This window comes from Eschrichtius robustus, chromosome 1 (assembly GCF_028021215.1).
Source record: "Eschrichtius robustus isolate mEscRob2 chromosome 1, mEscRob2.pri, whole genome shotgun sequence".
NCBI classification, from domain to species: Eukaryota; Metazoa; Chordata; class Mammalia; order Artiodactyla; family Eschrichtiidae; genus Eschrichtius; species Eschrichtius robustus.
In genome coordinates, this window is record NC_090824.1 from 14,626,341 (window position 1) to 14,646,845 (window position 20,505).

Below are 20,505 nucleotides of genomic sequence, written 5' to 3' on the forward strand. Positions count from 1 at the left end.
GAGGGTAAGGTTCCCATTCAAGACTGACTTCCAGAAGGTGGAATTTTGACTTTAAAGACTTTAAAGCTCGAGCTTCGTGGTTCGCTAAAGGAAGACAGTTTTAATAATTTGCTTTATTTTTCTTGTAAGGAACACAATAGGTACGGTAGAAATAGGATTGACTGTTAGAGCTGGAAATCAAAATTGTGACCTAGCTTGGGGTTCTGAAAAGTAATGTAGCCACAGTTAAGATAACTTGCCAGAAAACGTACTCTCCACAAAGTTTTCGTGTTGCCCTATTCTCACGGTTTTGGTTTCCGTGTTAGTGGTGCTGTGGTGTGGAGCTGGCGGTCTGCTTTCCATCCTTTTTAAAGTTCAGGTTCGGGCTCAGGACCACTCTGGAGTGGGCTCAGCAGCTGTGCAGGGTCGGGGCCTTTCATTTCTTTCTCTCCAGGAACAGGTATGTGCTTCCAGTTGAATCTTGAGCCTGAGAAGATTCTACTTGTCCTTGGCCTGGAAGACTACGACTGTGGCAGTGGTGAAGCCCTATTTTTCCTTGCTGCCACTGGGCACGTTTGTCTGCAGATGCTGTTCACCCCGAGTTTATGTTAAGATGGAGCGTGGGCGTGCAGGGTTTCAGGAGGGTGTTGCCCAGGAAGAGGAAAGATGTGGAGACTGAGGAGCTTTGCCGCTGATCGTGGGTGCAGGTGGCGCCTGGATCCAGCGTGCAAGTGTGAACACTCCTGAGTGCTCTGGGCCCTGCCTTCCCAGTTACGTACTTATTTTTATGTAACTGTAACAATCGGGGGGCACTGCTGTTGTCCCCAGGTGTCCATCACTTGCCCTCCTCCCCTCCGCATCCCAGAATGGGCATCCGAAGACTGACCTCCGGACTTGGCTCTGCTGAGCGTTTTAAGATCATTCCTTGAACTTAGAGAAAATTCGCCGCTCCCCTGTAAAGAACCAAGTCTGTGGTCTTAAAAACTTCCATATAGGTGGGTCCTTAAGAAAGGGAAAATCTTGGGAAGCAATTCCAGGGTTAGAAGGTAGAGAAGAAAGGGCTCTCAGGTCCGCCAGAGCAGCACATCCCTGATGAAGCAATGATCAGGGCTTTAAGTTGGTGTGAAATGATTCTGCAAGTTACCACATGCCTGGGTCGGCGTGTTTGTCATCACGCCGGGGCACATAACAGTAATTTAGCAGATGCACACTCTGAAATGTTAAACAAGACCAGCTCCAAAGTATGCAGAGAGACCCGGGAGTATTATTCATCAGCCTGGGGAGTGACAAGCGGGCGTTGGATGGCACCCCGGCAGGAGCGCCATCTGCCCCTTGCACCCCCCTGCCCCGCTCTGGGAGTCGTGTTTTCCTGGGGCGATGGTTGTCATTCCGCAGATAGCACCTGTAGAAGGGGAATGGTTTTAAGGGCTTGAGTTTGTTCATCCTGTGAAATGTTGAGCTCTGGCTTCCTGGGCGCACCGACCTGTATTAACATGCTTCAGATCAGATGCCAGTCACTTTTGCGGCTGGGAGTTTGTTCCCGGGGTTTGTGATGCTGTGAGAACAAAGCAAGGTGTGTGAACTCCCCACTTTACTCCTCTTTCCTCGGATAACCCTGGGGCCAGCTGCTGGCTGCCCTGAGAGGGGCCGACTCCCGGGTACCCTCAGGCACTGGTCTCGACCCATTCATTTGTGGTTTTCTCCGGTGGCCAGCTGAGTAAGGGAAAGGCATTTCCCTCACACTCTGCCCAGGGGAAGCTCCTCGGGCTCTCAGGTAAGCTCATGTTTTCCCAGAGGATTTTACTTGGCTGTAGCTCCCGTGCTGAGGTTTCTGCTGCAACACAGAGACTAAATGTGCCCGAATGTTGGTGAGAAAGATGCCAGGGGAAGGGGAGGATGGAAGCCTTGCGAGCTGTGTTTCCAGAGTTAGCCATTCCGCTTTTTGTTTTCTTTTTAAAAGTGTGGGACACGTTTGTTTTTTTTTTTAAACATCTTTATTGAAGTATAATTGCTTTACAATGGTGTGTTAGTTTCTGCTTTATAACAAAGTGAATCAGTTATACATATACATATGTTCCCATATCTCTTCCCTCTTGCGTCTCCCTCCCTCCCACCCTCCCTATCCCACTCCTCTAGGTGGTCACAAAGCACCGAGCTGATCTCCCTGTGCTATGCGGCTGCTTCCCACTAGCTATCTATTTTATATTTGGTAGTGTATATATGTGGGACACGGTTTTAAACTTGGCATAAGCATGAGAATGCAGAATGTGGTGTGATCCTTGTCCCTGGGGCCTTGGGGCAGTCCCCTGCTGCACAGCTGCTTGGCTGGGGTGCTGGAGAAGGGAGCACCCTGGGTGGCACCAGAATCACCTGCGGCACTTACACACAACCGCCACTTCTCAGCCCCTTCCTGGAGACGCTGACTCAGTGGGTTTGAGGTGGGCTGGGGAAAACCGAAATTCTGATAAGCTTCGTAGGTGTTTCTGATTTACAGCCAGATTTGGGAATCCTTGAACTAGATCCCCTTTTGGGTTCTTTCCAGTGCTGAGATTTCATCAAGGACATATTCTCATGAATGGGTAAGTTAGGTGAGAATAGAGGTGTTTTTTTTTTCTTCCTGTTTTATCTCTAACAGGACTTTGAAAGATAGAGGTTTTTTTGTTTGTTTGTTTTGTTTTTGTTTTTTTCCCAATCATGGAAAATTTCAAACATATACAGTAGAGAGAATCAGTCACTGTACAGTAGTGACTGCATACAGTAGTACAGTGACTCTGTATAACCACCATCAGTGCCCACACCACCAGATTTAGTAGTTAACAAGGGCTTGCCTCTCTTACTTCGTTCTTTTTTTTTTTTTTTTTTTTGCTGTTGCTTAAGTATTTTGAAGCAAATCCTAGCCCTCATGTCATTTTATCCCAACATATTTTAGTGTGCGTGAGAACAGTTTCCATAACCACAATGCCAGTGTTACCTCTGATAAAGTGAACAGGTCTTTGGCCTCACCTAAAGCCAGATCTGTGTTCAGATATCCTGGATGGTTTACAAAATGTTTGTTTGAATAAGGATCCAAACGTTGCTTACACATTGCATTTGGCCTTGTTTCTTCAGCCTGTTTCCATCCACGGCAGACCCCTGCCCCTTCCTTGTCAAATAGACCCCCTCCACGTAATATGTCTGCTTCATTGGGGTTTCATTAAGCTTGTTCCTCTGTCCCCTTGTACGTATATTCTGTGAAATGGAAGTAAGTGCTAAAAGGCTAGATCACATTCCGGCTTGTTTTCCCTCAGGAATACTTTATAGACGAGTCTCGTGCCTCCTCACATCAGGAAGGCTGGTTGACCCACTCCTGGAGATGCTGCGCTTGTGTTGTGGGTTCATGTAGAGTCGGCTGCTCCCTCCTCTGCAAAGTCCCCATCAGCCTTTCATCTCACGGTTTCATCTATGGATGCCCTTTGCCCACATCAATCAAGATTGAGGTCCAAAGTCTGGGATTAAGCTTTGTTATTTCCTAAATACAGTTCTTAGTTGGAACCATAAGCTTAGCATGTACCAACCTCTCTGAGTATTTGTAAATGAGAAGTAAAGTGTACTTTTTATTGTTTTATAAACTGGATTATAATGGCTCAGGGGTGTGTGTTGCTATTTCTGTGCTTTTTCTTTACTTCCCCTCTTGACACTTTAACAAAACACATTGTTGTCATAACAGGGTTTATAAAGGACACAGTGTGCAGAAATATGTTTATTATATCCAGGGCTGAGTGCTTTAAGTACAGTTTTAGCTTGTAAATATAAGCAGCTTGTCTTGGTTGAAAGAGGCCTGGATTGGAGGCCAAGATACCTGGTTCTAGTTTTGATGCTGGAGATACGTGGCTGTCTTGGGCCTCAGTTTTCTCAGCTATAGAAGCAAGAGTTTATTGTTACTTGAAGCTTCTTAATTTGGGGTCTATGAATGTGAGAGGCTTTGCAAACAGCCTGAAATTATTGATAACATGTCATGTGACTATGCATTTTCCTAGAGGATCTCAAGATTTTGTTTGATCAGTTTTTAGGTTCTTAATGGGACCTCTGACCCTGGAAAGGTGCAGAACCTCTGGTGTTTTATAATAACAATAGTGGACTTAATATGGAACACTTGCTTTGTGCTTTCCCAATATATCATTTATTTCTCACTACAACCCTATGAGGTAGGCCCTAGTTTCATTCTTAAAATAGATGATGAGTTAAGCTCAGAGTGGTTAAGCAACTTGCTGGAGGTCACGCAGCTAGTAAGTAGCACAATAGGAATTCACCTGAATTTCCTGCAACTCTAAAGGGCATGTGCTGAAATTAACTCTGGTGCCTGAGCACACTTTCTCAGTGTAGACGCTGCTGTAGATGATCTCTATGTACTTCCTCAAAGTAGCCTATGAACATGAGTTACAGGGGAATTAAAATAACCCAGATAAACTCAGAATTTACTCTGCGGGTACAGGATAGAGAAAGGTAAATATAGAGAATATTTTTGTGCTGTCAGGATGGGGCCAAGCTCTGTCCTTGTCAAGCAACTGGAAGGGTGTCGGCGTTTGCACGAAGCCTATCATGGCCCTCCAGCTCCCTGTTTCCAGGCTCTTCCCAGGCCCCCTGCCTCCCAGGTCGCCTCCACTGAGGTCTGGCCCAAGTTCAAAGCCCCTTCTCCCTGCATAGACACTGTTTATACAAGTTCTCCCTCCAATTCCCAGCCCCCTTGATGTTCGCGTTTCCATCCTGGTGGATGAAATTCTTTTTCAAAGGCAGTTTTGAAAATGTAGCACCTCTTATATGGCAACACCCCCATACCACAGTTGCTCTCATTCCCTCCTCTTGGGGGTGCAACCACAGAATCAAGAGCATTTCCCTTTCCCGTGTAATAGCCACCATACCTGTGATGGTCACTTTAGGAAGAAGCGAGCCCTTAACTACTACTGTTATTATTTTTGGGGGATGGGGATGAATGATGCTCTTTGAAAAACTGTGCAGTTCTGTCCTGATGAGTAAATTACTAAAAATCAGGGTAATGTGGGATGGGAGGACATGCAAAAATGAGATGAAGTGTATAAGATTCTTCCATGGCCTCTGGGGCAAGTGACGGTCCTGTTTGTCCCTGAGCTGGCGCTGCCCTGGGCAGCAGTAGGAACACAGCCTCTTTCTCACCAGCGCCCACTGCCTGGCAGGCTGCTTTCTATTGTCTATGCTATAGGCTGTGTAGCCGTGGAAGGTTGAGACCTTACCAACCTTTCAGGCCGTCTCTGGGGGCCCTGAGATAAACATACCCCCATGTCACAGGCCCTGGAATAGGAAGCACTTCATACCAGCATCCTCAGGGAGGCCAAAGAATCTATGTACTGCCTTCGGCCACGCTGCCCCACCGATCTTGCCCATTTGTTCCTTCCAGACACTGCTCTTTCTTGATTCTTCCAGGCATAGATGCTTTGGCTGGGGGGACGTTTCTGTTGTCTTGCTCTTGCCAGCTGTTCATCGCTCATTCATTCATTCGACAGACTTTTTAAAGCACCTGTTGTGCTCAGTACGTACTATACTTAACTGTACTAAGTGCTAAAAGGGTACAAGATTGAATGTGAATGTGGCCACGGCCTAGAATTGAATTGAATTGAATGTGGCCACGGCCTAGAATTGAATTGAATTGAATGTGGCCACGGCCTAGAAAGACTTCGTGGTCCAGTGAGCCCCACCTGCAGAAATTCCTTCTAGCTAACGGAATTCACCAGCAGAAGCCCTTCTTTCAGCGCTCTCTCCCCCTTTTACTTATCTGTTTCTGGTTTCTCACATCATTGCTTTTCTGGCCCTTCCATTTCAGGGATACCCTGCTTTTCTAGCCCCCACAGTGACTCCCCTGCTATTGACCTTGATGAGGGTCTATACACATGTTCTGGAAAGCTTGGTTCTTTGGGATCACAGGGCCCCATTAATGTATCTGTCCAGTATCACTTTGCAAGGTAGGGCTTGGTAGTCCCTAGGCAGGTCTATGAGATGCTTCTTCATCGATGTACTGGCTGGGTATGCAACCAGCAAGAAATTATTCTCAGAACGTCCCCTGTTGAGCTGAAGAGGCTCTAGGATTTCCCTTTGAAATCACTTTAGCTGCAGGATAATTCTCTGTGCTAAATAATATAGGAAGTTGGCACACCGATCTCCTATGTGAAAGTCATGTGTTTCGGTTCTTTCACAAATAGTGATGGGTTGTTGGGATTAATCAGTATCCTCTCATGGAGCCCTTGGCCATCTTAATGCTCTTAAGCTTTAGCAATATGATGGCAGATTGTAGATTTTTTAGAAAATTCTGTCTCCTTCCCAGTGGACATTTTTGCACTTGAAACAGATGATGATATATTTAAAAGCTAACGTAATGTTCGTTTCGATGATACTGTGTTTATTAGGCTGGTCTTTTGTTTGCAGATTTGGGATTCGTGGACCCCTTAAAGTGTTTAATTCTCGTTCTCCACCCGTGTCGCTTTTAACTTTTTTGCTGCTTCTCTCAATGAATACCTCCAGCCAGCCCTGTAAGAATTTGTCTTGGCTGCATTTGCTTCAACACTGGCTTAAAGTTTTCAGACAGTAGGAATTCCATCCCACCTCTCCTGTGGCATGCCTCCCTGTTAGTAGAACATCAGTACCTTATTGCCTGTGGTTTCAGGGGCTTCGAACACCTTCTGCTTATTAGTTACTTTATTCAATAGAATTTATTTGGTGATATCAAAGGTTAAAATTAAAAACGAGATTTGGTTCTTGCCTTTTAGGAGTTTACATTCCAGTGAAATAGGAGACACTATAAAAATATAAATAAAGAAGAGTAAACTGTCACAGGTATGAGAAGTGTGCCAGATCAGTAAGTGATTGGTTTCACTGAGGTCAGTCAAGGAGGCTTCCCCTCCCCAACGAGGGGCACTTGGAGCTGAGATAAAAGACAGTAATGGACAAGTTTTGAATATCCTTACGGGGGGCGGGGCGGGAGGGCACTTGAATAAATTGTTAACAAAGCATGAATGAACATGAGACCTCCAAGAATGGAGTAGTTAGGATGAGGTTTGACTGTTTCTATTATAAATAGAAACTCCAAATAACAGTGAATTAAGCTAGAAGCGCATTGCTTTGTCACATAAAGTAAGTCTTGAGGAATTGGACAGAGATCAACATTCCGTTTATCTTTCTGCTCTACTGTTCTTAGTACACTGCTGGTTTCCATTCTCAAAGTCATCTTATGGTCCAAGGTGGCATCTGCTACCTTGTTCTCATTTTAGGAAGCAGAAAGGGGTATGCAGGGAAGGACAAAAGGGGGTTCCATTGAGTTACCAATTTTAAGGAGCTTTTCCAGAAACAGCACCCCCCTCCACCCCCCCCCACACTCTGCTTTCATCTTATTGGCTAGCACCTGGCCACATGACCCCTCTTGGCAGCAAAGAAGGCTGGGGAGTGTAGTCTTTTAGCTGAGCCCATTGCAGTCCCAAATAAAATGCTGGTTCTCTTACTAAGCAAGCATGAGATTTTCTGTCACAGAGGTCTAGGCGGTCTAGGAGATGCATGTTGCTGGACCCAAGGGATGTGTTGGAACAGTATCGGAGAAAAGGAAAGAGAGAAATGGGTGGTCGGGGAGGTTATGTAAATGAGTATGAAGAATTGGTGGGGAGCTAGGATGCTAAAGGGGGAAATTTAAATTGCTCTTGTAACTTAAAGTAGAGATGATGACCCATTTTTCAAATATTCCAGTTAATCAGCGTTTTGCTTCCAGATATTCTGGTTGAATTGCATTTAATATCTTCAAAAGCAATAGCTTGATAGAGGTGAAGATGTAGTCTGTGGCAGGTGTGATAAGAAGAAAAGCAAGGGAAGTATATGGTTGAAGATAGGGAGGAACGTAAAGTAGTTCTTTTAATAATAACTTGATGGTTTGCTGTGCGAGGTTACTGACAGTTCCAAGAAGAGAATGAAGTCTTTGATTTACGTGTGTGTGTATGTGTCTGTGTGTGTGTGCACGCGTGCTGTTTGAGTACCTTGGCTTGTGAACTCAGCAGGAGACCAGTAAATACTGGCAGAGTGACTGTGCTGCCTCTCAGGGGAACAGGGTCTCCAATTACCCTTCCTTCTCTTCCTTTTGTCCCCACAGGGTTTGTAGGGGGTCCCCTCTGGGCCCACTGGGGTCAAGGTCAGTGTTGCCTTCCACTTATTGGAGCTCTGTGAAGGGCCTCATAGAAAGCGGTGACTGTCATCCTTGAGGGACAGGACCCATAAATGATTTAACTGATGTCATTAGATAGAAAACAGTCAGCTAGCAGAACACTTGTACATACGTACTTTGTTCTCAGACGAAAAGGCCAAGTCATGTGAGCACAGACTCCAATCATGGCTGTCGTGGAAGGAGAAAAAAATCCAGTCTCCTGGCACCAGAGGACAGGCAGTGTGGCACAGAGCTGGAGTGCAGAGTCACGCTAAGTACTCCCGGAATACTTCACGGAATGCTGAGTTCCTTCTAGAATCTTCCCTAGATGCAGTCATGTAAAGTGAGAACCCGCATTCGCAGCCACAGTTCTGAGACCCTACGGAAGCCTTACTTTGCAAAGTAAAAATTAGACGCCTCACTTACAAAAACAAGTAGAAGTACTTCTACTTCTTAGTAGAAGTACTTCTACTTCATTGTAGAAGTATTTTCAGCAGTGGTTCATCTGTGCCACATGTGTTTGTGGAAGGCCAGGCACTGTTCTGGGTGCTGGGGATACAGTGGTGACCTGTGATGGTCCCTCACATTTCTCCTGTACCAACCATGGGGTGGGGGCAGGGAGGGTGACAGGGAGGCACGTGTTAAACAGTAGATCCATACATGGACACATAGGTGCTGTATCAGATTATGATACATGCAGTGAAGACAGTAAAACGGGATAATGTACCAGGGAGGGGTGGGGAGGAGAGAGGCAGGCTTCCTGGAGGAGCTGACTGGGCCATGCCTTGAATGGCAAGAGGGATGCAGCCAAGCAAAAACTTGGGACAGAGAGAACAGCATGTGCAAAGGCCCTGAGGTGGCAGTGGCTTGAAATGGACAAGGAATAGAAAGAAGGCCTGTAGGAAGTATGTCAGTGAGGGGAGAATGAGGTGTTTAAAGGGACTGGAGGGGGAACATCTGTTTGGGGCTTGTTCCTGTGGTACAGGTTAGAGATGATGGAAATGATGCTGGCTTAGACCAGGATTGGGATTTGCAGATGAAGGTGTATGTGCAAACGTGGGTTGGGAAGTGAGATGGGGGTTAGAGCAAAAAATACTATTTTGACCATGTTAAATTTGAGGTGACTTTTGAACATCTAGGTGGGGCTATCAAGTCGGAAGTTTGATATGTGAGTTTCAAGCTCACTAGAGAAGTCGGAGTAGAGGTATAAATCTGGGACGCATTAGCGCTTATCTGGTGGAAACTAAAGAGGATTTCTGGATTACCTCTCCATCAGAGAGGAGCTGAAACCAAACCTCTATTTTAGTTCTGTAGGAAATTATATTTCCATTAGTGTTTGACTAGAAAATTCGTTTTGGGGTATATTCAGCATGGCGAATAAAAACAAAAGAGGTTTATATTTAGAGGGAGAAACTCCGAATTATTTCAAAAATAACTTATTTGTAGTTATGGTAGTTACTGCCTGTAGTTTTGTAGGCAGAAGAGAACAATTTTTGCTCCTTGTAACGAGGGTATAACTTCTAAATGTGTTCAGGGCCGGGTGGCATCTCTGATATGACGAGAAAAATGCACTCCACTAAACATCCCATTTAGTAGAGCCCCCTAACCCATGGCTTTGGCGAGTTCCCTGCCATCTGGTCTCTGGCTGGAGAGAGGAATTTTTCTTGTATACGTGTCTCCATAGCAACGAGTTTGCATTTGATATGGTAAGTAAGCAGTTGCCTTAGCAACGGAGTTGCTGATGTGGTGGCTCCCCTGCTTTCCGGGAATGGATAAGCTGACCAAACTAGTTTCGATGTATCCTGTAGGGTGCTGTATTGTAGGGCTGCACACGCTGGCCCTGCTAGTGTAAAATCAGTCCTGCTTTAAAAGAGATCGCTGCCCCTCCCGCTTCCAGAAGGAAGGGCTTACTCAGGTAATAAATCAGACAAAAGTAGTTGCTGTCAGTTGAAATAGATTCTAAGAGGGATCTCCTGGTGGAATTTATTTAGTTTCATTTAAGGAGAATGTCCTCGTCAGGGTGCATTTGGTTGCAAGGAAAACAAAGTCACTCAAGTTGCCTTAAGTAGAAGAGTAGTCCTCCCAAGGACATAGTAATCCCATGGACCAGTGGTGACAAGTGGTAAAGCACGTCTGGGGTCCATGGCGATTGGAACTGCTCCCTCTGTCCCTCTGTGGCCACACGGATGCTCATCCCTGCCTTTCTCTGGGGATCCGTTCCAGTCTCCTCGTAGTAGCCTGGCTTCCCCCGTGTGGCTCTTGATTTCCGCTTCCTCACACCACTGGCTTGATGAGGTGGCGTGTTGACGCCAACCCTTGGGATGTGATGGCGCCAGTGCCCGTCATCTCTGTGCAGTGTCCTTGTCAGCGTTTCAGAGTCACAGACTTGTCCTCCCTGAATCAGATGTTCAGCCCTGGTCACAACAGGGGCAGGGTCCCCTGGATCAAGGCACCTGCTGGGACCATCGCTTCATCTGGGGTGGGGACTGGGCTTGGGCTTGGGCTCGAAACATGCCTGCAACAAAAACTTTTCTGGAAAGCCTTTGGTCTTTGGAAACATCTTAATAATGCAAAGAAAAATAATAAATAACTCTGAAGTATTTTGTGATTTCTGCTTCCCTTTGTGTCCCCTCAGCATCTCTCCAACAGATAACGGAGATTTTCACACCAGAGAATTCGGGGACTGTCTTGAGCCTCCCTTCATTAATGGTCTCTGTGATGACTTCATCTTTCTTGCATTCCATTTCCGTAGATTTGGGGCTGGTGGTTCTCAAACTAGCAAAGTTTTTCTTTGGTGGCTACTTTTTCCTGCCAGCTGCCCTCAAATTGCCTGTAATCACAGGGTTGATTGATTACCAAAAATGATGAACTCTAGCCCCCTGTTCCAGACAGGAGTAAATGTCATCTATCCAACACAAGTTGTCCTGCTTTTCAAGAACAAGAGATTGGGTAATGGTTCTTGCTAATAATAATAACCATTGTGTACCAGCCCCTGTCATCACATTGAGATGTTCAAAATGGGGGAAAAAATGTAATTATTTCATGCCAGGGACTGGAGATACAAAGAGATTATGAAACTCTGGTGGAGTAGACTGGGCAAAGATAAAAAGAGACCAGGAAAGTATCATTTGCTAATTGCCAAGGGATTGATTGTCCAATGGCCAGAATTACATGGTTTGGGAATCCAAAGGAGAAAATGATCCCTGAGGGTTAGCAGAGCCATGGGAGAAATCCCAGAGAGGAGATGGAATTTCATTAGCTGGGTGGCCAAGACTGGGGCTGGTGACAGGGAGATAGGAGGTCACTGGGGTCATTAGGGTTAGGTTGGACACGGGGGTGGGAATGCATGTGGGGAAGACTGGATCTGAAAACGGGAACTGACATTTTCACAGGTCTTGTTGGGGGCTGTTTGTAATTGTGTGAGGCATTTGTATCCATGATCTTGTAGCTTTCCAACAACTGTAAAAGTAGATACTATGTTCTATTTATAAGTGGGGAAACTGAGGCTCAAAGAAATTCATTGGCTTGCCAGTGAAGTGACCCAGCCAGATGTTGAACCAAGATCTGGGACTTTTGCTTTTGCCTGAAGCAGAGGGCTCCTGTGGGATAGAGAGGGAAATAGATTTGGAAAGGTCAGTTGAGCTGGACTCTGGGGGTCTTGAGTGCCACGCCAAGGAGTCTAGACTTTGCTCCTAAGGCAGGCGGGAGCCCTTAGACATTTCTGAGCAAACCCAGGGCATATACAAAGATGCAAAGCTGGAGGCAAGTGATTCTTGCTTATGTCTTCAAGGTTTTGGCAGCAGCCCTGTCCTCTGCTGCAGAACTTCCTGCTGCCCAGAAATTTATGGAGAAAAAGACCATGGCCAGCTCTGACTAATTTTCAATAGATGTAACTAACTTGGGCCAGATTTATAAACAACAAACACTCTGCAGCTTAGTTTTCATTTTAAGTGTTTTGCTCTTATTTTTCTTTAATGCATTGTTTTCACTGATCATTGCTTTTGTTTGTTGGTGCCACCACTTCCTATGAATGACCTGACCATTCTGGAATTCCTAGAGTGTATAGAGGAATGAAATGAGCGACCCACCCACTCACTCGGCACTGCCCTGTGGATTTAATCATTTTTTGGTGTCCGGGTGGATCTTTCCCTCTTCTGGTTTCAGGCGGTAACATCTTTCCCCCTTTGGCATTGTAGGTAAACACAGTAGTATTAACCCTTTAGTTCTATGGGAAACAGGGTCAAATAGGTGATTTCTTTCATTCCTTTGTTCATTCAACTACCTTGAGTTCTTGGAATGTGGAGGGCATTGCGCTAGATGCTGTGGGGGACACAGAGGTATAAGACGGGGTTCTTGGGGACACTTTGGGGTCATCCCTGATGCTTCCCTCTTTTTCACCTCCATACCCAGTCAGTTACAAATGTCCCTTGATTCTTCCTCCTTCATGTCTCTCTGGCCATCCCTTCCTCTCTAACCCTACTGTTGCTGATCTTCATTGTTTGCTGGGTGGTGCAGGAGCCTCCTAATCCCTTCTCCACCTCCCCTTCACTTTACTGTGTCCCCTCAAGTCCGTCTAAACAGGGCTGCCAGAGGGCTTATTTAATTCACAGCCCTGTAGTGGCTCCTGTTACCTGGAGTGGTTGATCTCAGAGTGTGGCTCTGACCACCAACCTAGAATGATCTAGAGTGTTTATTAGAAATGCAGATTTCTGAGCCTTAGCCCAGACTTCCTGAGAATTTCTGGTGGTGCTGTCTGGGCATCTGCATTTAAGCACACTCCGCAAATGATTCTTTTTTACACTGAAATTTTCAGAAGCAGCGCTTAGAGGACCAAGATCAAACTCTTCAGCTGGGCTTATAAAGTCTGCTTTCCTTATACTTTGTATTGTGGAAGATGTTAATACTGTAGTATAATGGACTTCAGTGTACCATGTAACCGTCATGGGAGTCCACACACCATATGTGTCATTAACATGTGACCTATCTTGTTTCATCCGACCTCCCCCTGACCCTTCTCACGCCACCCCCCCCACCATTATTTAAAGCAAATCCCAGGCAGTGTATCGTTGTATCTACAGATATTTCAGAATGTATCTCTAATACATAAGAACTCTCAAACACACACAAACGCACCCCCGCACCACGAAACCGTTATCACTCCTAAACCTAATTAACCATGATTCTTTACTATGTCTAAAATCCAGTCCGTTTTAGAATCTATCTGATTGCCTGTTTTAAAAAAAAAAAAAAATTAGCCGTGTTTTTTTCAAATTAGAATCCAAAGAAGGTCCACATGTGACATTTGGTTGACGTACAGGGTTTCCCCCCACTGTCTGAAAATAGAGCATTCCTATGAAACCTCTCGTAGGACACGTCTTGCTGACGGATGCACAGAATAAATCAGGGTAAAGCACAGACACTCACAGACACGGTTCAGAGCTGTGGCGGTTTGATGCTGAGATACTGAGTGTGGTTCCTGGGGAAGGAGCTTGGTGGGGGCCCCCCCCTTGCTGCTGGGGTATTTGCTGCAAAAAACTGAACGTTATTGTCGCTTTTTGCCTTTTCTCCTAAAAGCGAAGAGCTTTGGATTTCTTTCTGTTAGTGAAACAAGTACTAAAATAGGTCTTTTGTAAAAGGGAAGTGGCATGAAGCAAACTTTCCCAAAGCAGGAGATACCTGTATCTCTTCAAATCTCTTCAATCTCTTTTTAATCTCTGCTCCTTCCTCTTTTTTTCCCCTCATCATTTAAAGGAAGCCTTCTTCCCGTTTCATCCTCTTCTCCTGTCATTAGTCTGCTATTCCACTCCTTCTGCTGCATCTCTGGGCTCTGTTCCTGCAAAAGGCCACGTGCTCTAATGCCGACTTTGAGACTTTGACTTGCGTACGCTGTTCCCTCTGCCTGGATTGTTGCTCCTCTTTTCTCTTCTGGACGCTGCATTCTCCCCTTGGAAGACCCAGCTGACCTGCACCCCTCAAAACCTTCTCCAAGCCATCCCTGTCCATTTTAGTTTCTGTTGCCCACTTTGCCCATTATTTTTCAGCACTTACTTTGCAGTGTAATTATCCCCTTAGTATCTGTCCCTGTGGTGTTCTCGCTTCACTCCTCTCCCCGCACTGAGGCTGAGGGCAGGGACCACGTGGAATCTACTTTTGCACACCCTGGAATCAGGGGGTGCCTGGTATATGGTGGGTAATCTTTTTTTTTTTTTTTTTCATTTCAAAATATTTTGTCTAGTTCCTCTTTTTTTTTTTTAAATTGAAATATAGTTGATTATATATATATTTCAGATTATTTTCCATTATAGGTTATTACAAGATATTGAATATAGTTCCCTGTGCTATACAGTAGGACCTTGTTGTTTATCTATTTTATATGTAATAGTGTGTATTTGCTAATCCCAAACTCCTGATTTATCCTTCCCCACCGTCCTTTCCCCTTTGGTAACCATAAGTTTGTTTTCTATGTCTGTGAGTCCGTTTCCGTTTTGTAAATAAATTCATTTGTATTCTTTTTAGATTCCACATATAAGTGATCTCAAAATATTTGTCTTTCCCTGTCTGGCTTACTTCACTTAGTGTGGTTCTTCTCTAGGTCCATCCATGCTGCTGCAAATGGCAATATTTCACTCTTTTTTATGGCTTTTATATATATTGTATATATATGCACATATAATATATATTATATAGCATGTCTTTTTTATCCATTCATCTGTTAATGGACACTTAGGTTGCTTCCATGTCTTGGCTATTATAAATAGTGCTGCTATGGACATTGGGGTGCATGTATCTTTTCAAATTAGAGTTTTCATCTTTTCTGGATATATGCCCAGAAGTGGGATTGCTGGTAGCTCTATTTTTAGTTTTTTAAGGAGCCTCCATACTGTTTTCCATAGTTCATGGTAGGTATTCTTGAAATACCTTATAAGAGAATGGACAAGCCGTAAGCCACCAATTCAAGTGTTTTAAGATAAACTGAGGTTTAGGTTTTTTGAACACTCGAATATTTACTGTTAATAAGGTTTGTATACCCTGTGTGAGTAGCTTTCTTTAATTAGGAAGAACACTGCTTCCAATTTTTTTTTTCAGTCCACTGTAAGACGGTGGGTTTGCCCAGATAACGGCCTCTGTCTACCTTCAGTGGCCAAGAGCCGCCACCCTTTTGTCAAGAATTAACAAAAGGGAAAGAGTCTTAGCACCGAATGTGCTGACCAAGGAGTGTTTTACAGTTGGTAGCTAAAGAGGTGGTTCAGGCGATACGGGAGAATTGACCCCTTGCCCTGGGAAATTGCTGAATTGTGGATGGCACCCAAGAGTCTGTCCCTTTTGTTAAAGCACAGCAGATTTTCTTCGCTCTTGCTGTTCCCTAAATTCTTTGATAGAGATCTCTTTACTGGGATTCTAGAAGATGATGGGCGTTTGTAGAAGAATCTGAGGTCCAAACAGTGCAAGTGACTTGCTAGAAACTCATGTGTCTGGGCGCAGAGCCCAGGTCTGCTGCTTTTTCCTCTGCACCGTCTCCTTGCTTCACTCCTTCCTCAAGACTCTGATTAATCGGAAATGGACACGAACTTGTGCCATTTACATGGGGTTTATTTTCCTTCATGTGCCTTATTTTGAGTTACTGAACGTAGTAAATTTTTTTTATAAAAAAAATCATTTCTGTTTGTGACCTTTGAAAATATGCTCAAGCCTATCACATTTTTGTTTCATAAATTACTCAGAATGTCCTTGAATTTTAGTCTTTGAATAAGTCTTACAGGCACTATTTTGGGTTACCTGCTCATTAGTAGTATAGCCATTGATGAAATCCACCCAGATCTTTCCTGGTGAGCATAGGACCTGTTTGTTGATAACATATATTATGCGTAGAGAATGCAGAGTGCCCAGAAGCAGTGACAAATGGAATCAGAGGCTAGTTGGAGGATTTTTTTACTTAAGGGTCTGTCTTGATTAACTCTACAATCATTATCTCTGGTTCTTTAACGTATTTGAAAAGTTTTTCCTTCTTCCTTAGAGACCGGTTTATATTGAGGGAGTTGTTTCTCTGAAATAATATGAATATGTTACCACTCCTGTCTGGTGCCTGAAACTTTCTGATAACTCGTTCATTCACTCAGCAAGTGTGCATTTCGTGCTTACAAACAGGCTTTGCTCTAGGCATCAGGAAAACAAGGATGATTCCAGTCTTGTGAGGGAGATGAGCGTATAAAGAAATTCATGCCCATCTTGGTGTGTGACCTCCATACAAGGTGCTGTGGAAGAGCAAGGAGGGGTGACTGCAGCTTGGCTTTTATATGTGTTGATGAACAGGGTATCTGTGGCACAGAGAGGGTTAATAGAAAGCTTGGATGGGGCACAGAGCACTGAGGTAGATGTTTAGGGTCTCTGGGTTCTAGAGCTAACGGGGTCACTGACCAGCTCTGTGACCTAGGCAAGTGCCTGCATCTCTCTGAACCTGAGATTTCTCCATTCGATTCAATGATCCTTCTCTTGTGGTCCCACTGTGTTCATTCAGTGTGTTGTAATTCATCTGTAAGCCGAGTTGGCCTGGATCCATGGTTCCCAAACCACTTGCCCTGGGGGACTGTCTATCCTCCCTACTCCATGCTTTTGTTAGACATACAGGATGACCCCCAGTCACAGGTTCTGATCTGTGTCAGATCACCAGTGTCCACTCGGTGTGCCTAGAAAGAACACTTCTGCCCAGAGCACAGGAGCCGGATGTGGCAGCTTTCACAGCAGTGCTGTACTTAAATGTGTGATTTCCAAAGGGCTTGAGGAAGCGTTGGGAAGAAGCCCTGCCCTCACGGTGCTAGCTCTGTGGAAGACCCTTTCCACGTGGGAACAGCGGGACTGGGGTGTGTGTCATCTGCAAGCCCTTTCTCGTGCCAAAATCAAAACTGTATTGGGACGTCCCTGGCGGTCCAGTGGTTAAGACTCCGTACTTCCACTGCAGGGGGCACAGGTTCCATCCGTGGTCAGGGAACCAAGATTCCACATGCTGCGTGGTGCAGCCAAAAAGGAAAAGAAAAGAAAAAAAAAACAAAACTGTATGAAGCCGCGTAGATGGGGACTCACTAGCTGTGCTTGAGTTGCCCCCTGGGTCTCTCATTCCCGCCAGTATCTCCCAGTCGGCTGTTAGGACCCAGCGCTTCTAAACCTTCCCCCAGTGCTCCTGGGAGCCCAGAATAGAGAACAGCAGCTCCCAGTATTCTATTCCTGCGGAAACGGGGTTCTAGGTGTGTGCGTGGCTGTGTGGGCACCCTTGGCACACCTGTGTGCCCGACCAGATCTCTTAGTCCAAGCGGGTGTATGTGGGCTGTTGGTTTCTTTCTTTCTGTGCATTTCTCTTGATGATTATGTCTCCTTTATCAAAAAGCATTTCATAAACTCCCAGCGATGTCGGGGCAGTGATGGGCACTTGCGTTCATCCCCATCTTTCCTCCCCAACTTCCTGCTCTGGACAAGCCACACCTCTGGGCTCTCGCTTCACTTTTGCCCCTCTATCACCATCACTGCGTCTGTCCTGCCTCCCTCTGGACAAGCCTGCTGTCTGTGCAGGCGTAATTTATGGCCAGATGGTTATTTTCTTAGCAGTGGTTGAGTTTTCTGAAATGTACTCCCAGTTGGTCTTTTTTTTTTTTTGCCCCATGCAGAGTGTTTGGTGTACACAGTCTGAGCCATCTGTTTGCCCCGGTGCTGAGGTATGGGGTCTGGTGAGGAGCCCTGCTTATGGCTGTCACCTGGCCGTGGCTGATCGAGGGCCATTTGGAGACGGCCGTGAAGGTTTTCAGATCATCTGTTCAGAAATGGCAGCTTATTCACACGGTGTCATTTTTGGATTTCTCATGGTGCCCTTCATTTGCCTGTCTAAGCAAGCATTGTGCGTTGAATTGTGTCCCCCCAAAAGACGTGTTGAATCCCTAACCCTCGGTACCTGTGAGTGTGACCTTATTTGGAAATAGGGTCTTTGCAGATGGAATCAAGTTAAGACAAGGACAGACAGGATTAGGGTGGGCCTTAATCCCGTATAACTGGTGTCCGGTATAAGAAGAGGAGAGATAACACACACAGGGAAGGACGCCGTGTGAAGACAGAGGAAGAGGTTGGAGCGATTTGTCTACAAGTCAAGGAACTCAAGGATTGCCGGCAACACCAGGAGTTAGGAGAGAGGCATGGACCACATTTTCTTTCAGAACTTCCAGAAAGAACCAACCTTGCTGATGCCTGGATTTTGGACTTCAAGCCTAAACTACAAGAGAATAAATTTCTGTTATTTTTAAGGCACCCTTTGTGGCACCTTTGTGGCACCCTTTGTGGCACCTTTTACAGCAGCCATGGGAAACTAACACAGCGGCAAAAAGAAGTAGCAATGAGTTTCTGCTTACACTAATGACGTTAAGAGTGAAACCTAGCCAAACGTAATTAGGAATCATACAGCGGGACTGTCTCCTTTCACAGAGGAGGGAACTGAGGTTGGAGAGGTGCTTGCAGACCCACAGCGGGGGCTGGTGATGGATTCGGATCCGGAACCCACATCTCCAGAGCTTAGAGCTTCTCCCACTCCTAACACTGCCTATTCGAAACCTGACCTCATTCACATTAAAGAAAAAGAAGCCAAGTTAGGAGACAAATCGTTTGTTTTCCTCTTCGGGTTTTGATGGTGAATGAGGAGACCACGGGTCTTGACGACCAAGTGGGGGGAATTTACAGGGTCCTGGGCATATTTGCTCCACAGACTGCCAGCAGACAGCTTGGGACACAAACTGATGGGATTCGTTCTTCTGGGACCATTGCTTGTCGGTCGTGCACTTGAACTTTCTCTTCTTTATCAGTAATGGATTGTAATGAGTGCCCATGTGCTCCTTTTTTGTTTTTCCTCCTTTCTCTCACCTCCCCTCTTTTCTCTAAATGGAAGCATTTTCTAAAAGGCTTTTCTCGGTGTTTCTATTAGGTGAAGGTGGTATGGGGGGGTGATGGAGCAGGAAGTGGGCTTAACTTTTTAACTTTACACTTGAAAATCTTAAAGATGTCAGCCTGTTTTCAACTCATGTCACTCATCTCATCCTCTTCAGAAGGTACCTTGTTAGAGCAGAGGCTTTGCAGGCTCATCTCTGCCTACTTTGAGGTGATTGTGGGCCTGGCTCAGTCCTCCCCCAAGCCCTCCAGTGTTCCCCGCCCCATCCTGGGCTGTCTCCTGCACCGGGCGTCTGTCTCCTGCACCGGGCGTCTGTCTCCTGCACCGGGCGTCTGTCTCCGGGACCCACTCACATGCCCCTGTGCCCATGGCAGGGTCTTAGGTGCATTGAACGCATAGGATGGTCCTTGCTGCCTGGCAGTCATCTTGAATTGGTTTAACTAGGTGCCATACCTGCCTGACATTTCTTAGGATCTGTCTAAACCTTGAACTCGGAAGGAGCGACTCTTGTTTGGAGTACCGTGTTCTTCAGCAGAAAAATCCCGTTGACTGAGACATGAAATCACGAGACTCAGTTTGCACAACCCCCAGTGGTCACGTCAGATGGGTTCTTGGTACGGAGGGCCTGGCTGCATCTCCTTAGAATTATTAATGTATTGGCTACTTTGTTCCCGATGACTCAGTGTTTGCATGACCTCAGTTCTACTAAGCATCCGAAGGCACTTTTGTCGAGTGTCTTCAGTTTGTCCAGTGTAACAACATTTTGTTTCTGAGCAACGGTTGTGCCCTTGAACCCGGGCTGCTTTGCGAGGAGGAGGACTCGCTGGCCGTCCTTGAGAGCCGAGGTCAGTCTGGGACTGGCCCTGGGCAGCCGGGCTGCTCCTTGGGTTCAAGGTGATTCTCTTTCCTAACGTTTTCGCTGTCCTTAATTGGCCCCAGGGGACCAGACATAAGTAAGTAAACAGAGTTTCCTGTACAGTTGCCAGTTCTCTTCACCTCTGGTTTGTGGTGGGCTGGACCCACTGTTAAGCTTAGCATCTGGAAAGAGAACTTTCTGGAGATAACTACCTCCTAAGTGCTAAGGGCAGGAACTCTTGAGAGGATCTGGACTCCTCCTGAGAGGGTCTCCCCTCCCATATGTGAGGACGGAAGGGACAGCCCCTCTCATGGCATCACCAGGGAACAGCAAGGACTTCAGAAGGGTTGCTGGAGATTTGGGTCATACGAGTGGATTCAATTACTTTGGTGCATCCTTGTGCCGTTTTTATTTTCTTCAATACCTTGTATTTTATTCCTGCTAGGCTAACCGCCCCCCGCCCCCCCCCGCCCCCAGAATAAAAGCACATTCAATAAGAAGAATTCTCTAGTATCTAATACAGAATGATACTGCTTGTCAGTTGGAAGAAAAAGCAAATTGTCT

At 45.7% G+C, this 20,505-nt stretch overlaps 1 protein-coding gene across 5 annotated transcripts in view; it reads left to right on the plus strand.

Annotated features, from left to right (window-relative positions):
• FOXN3 (forkhead box N3) overlaps window positions 1-20,505 on the plus strand; it is a 406,233-nt gene that overhangs the window by 169,938 nt on the left and 215,790 nt on the right. The gene's annotated exons all lie outside the window — the stretch shown is intronic.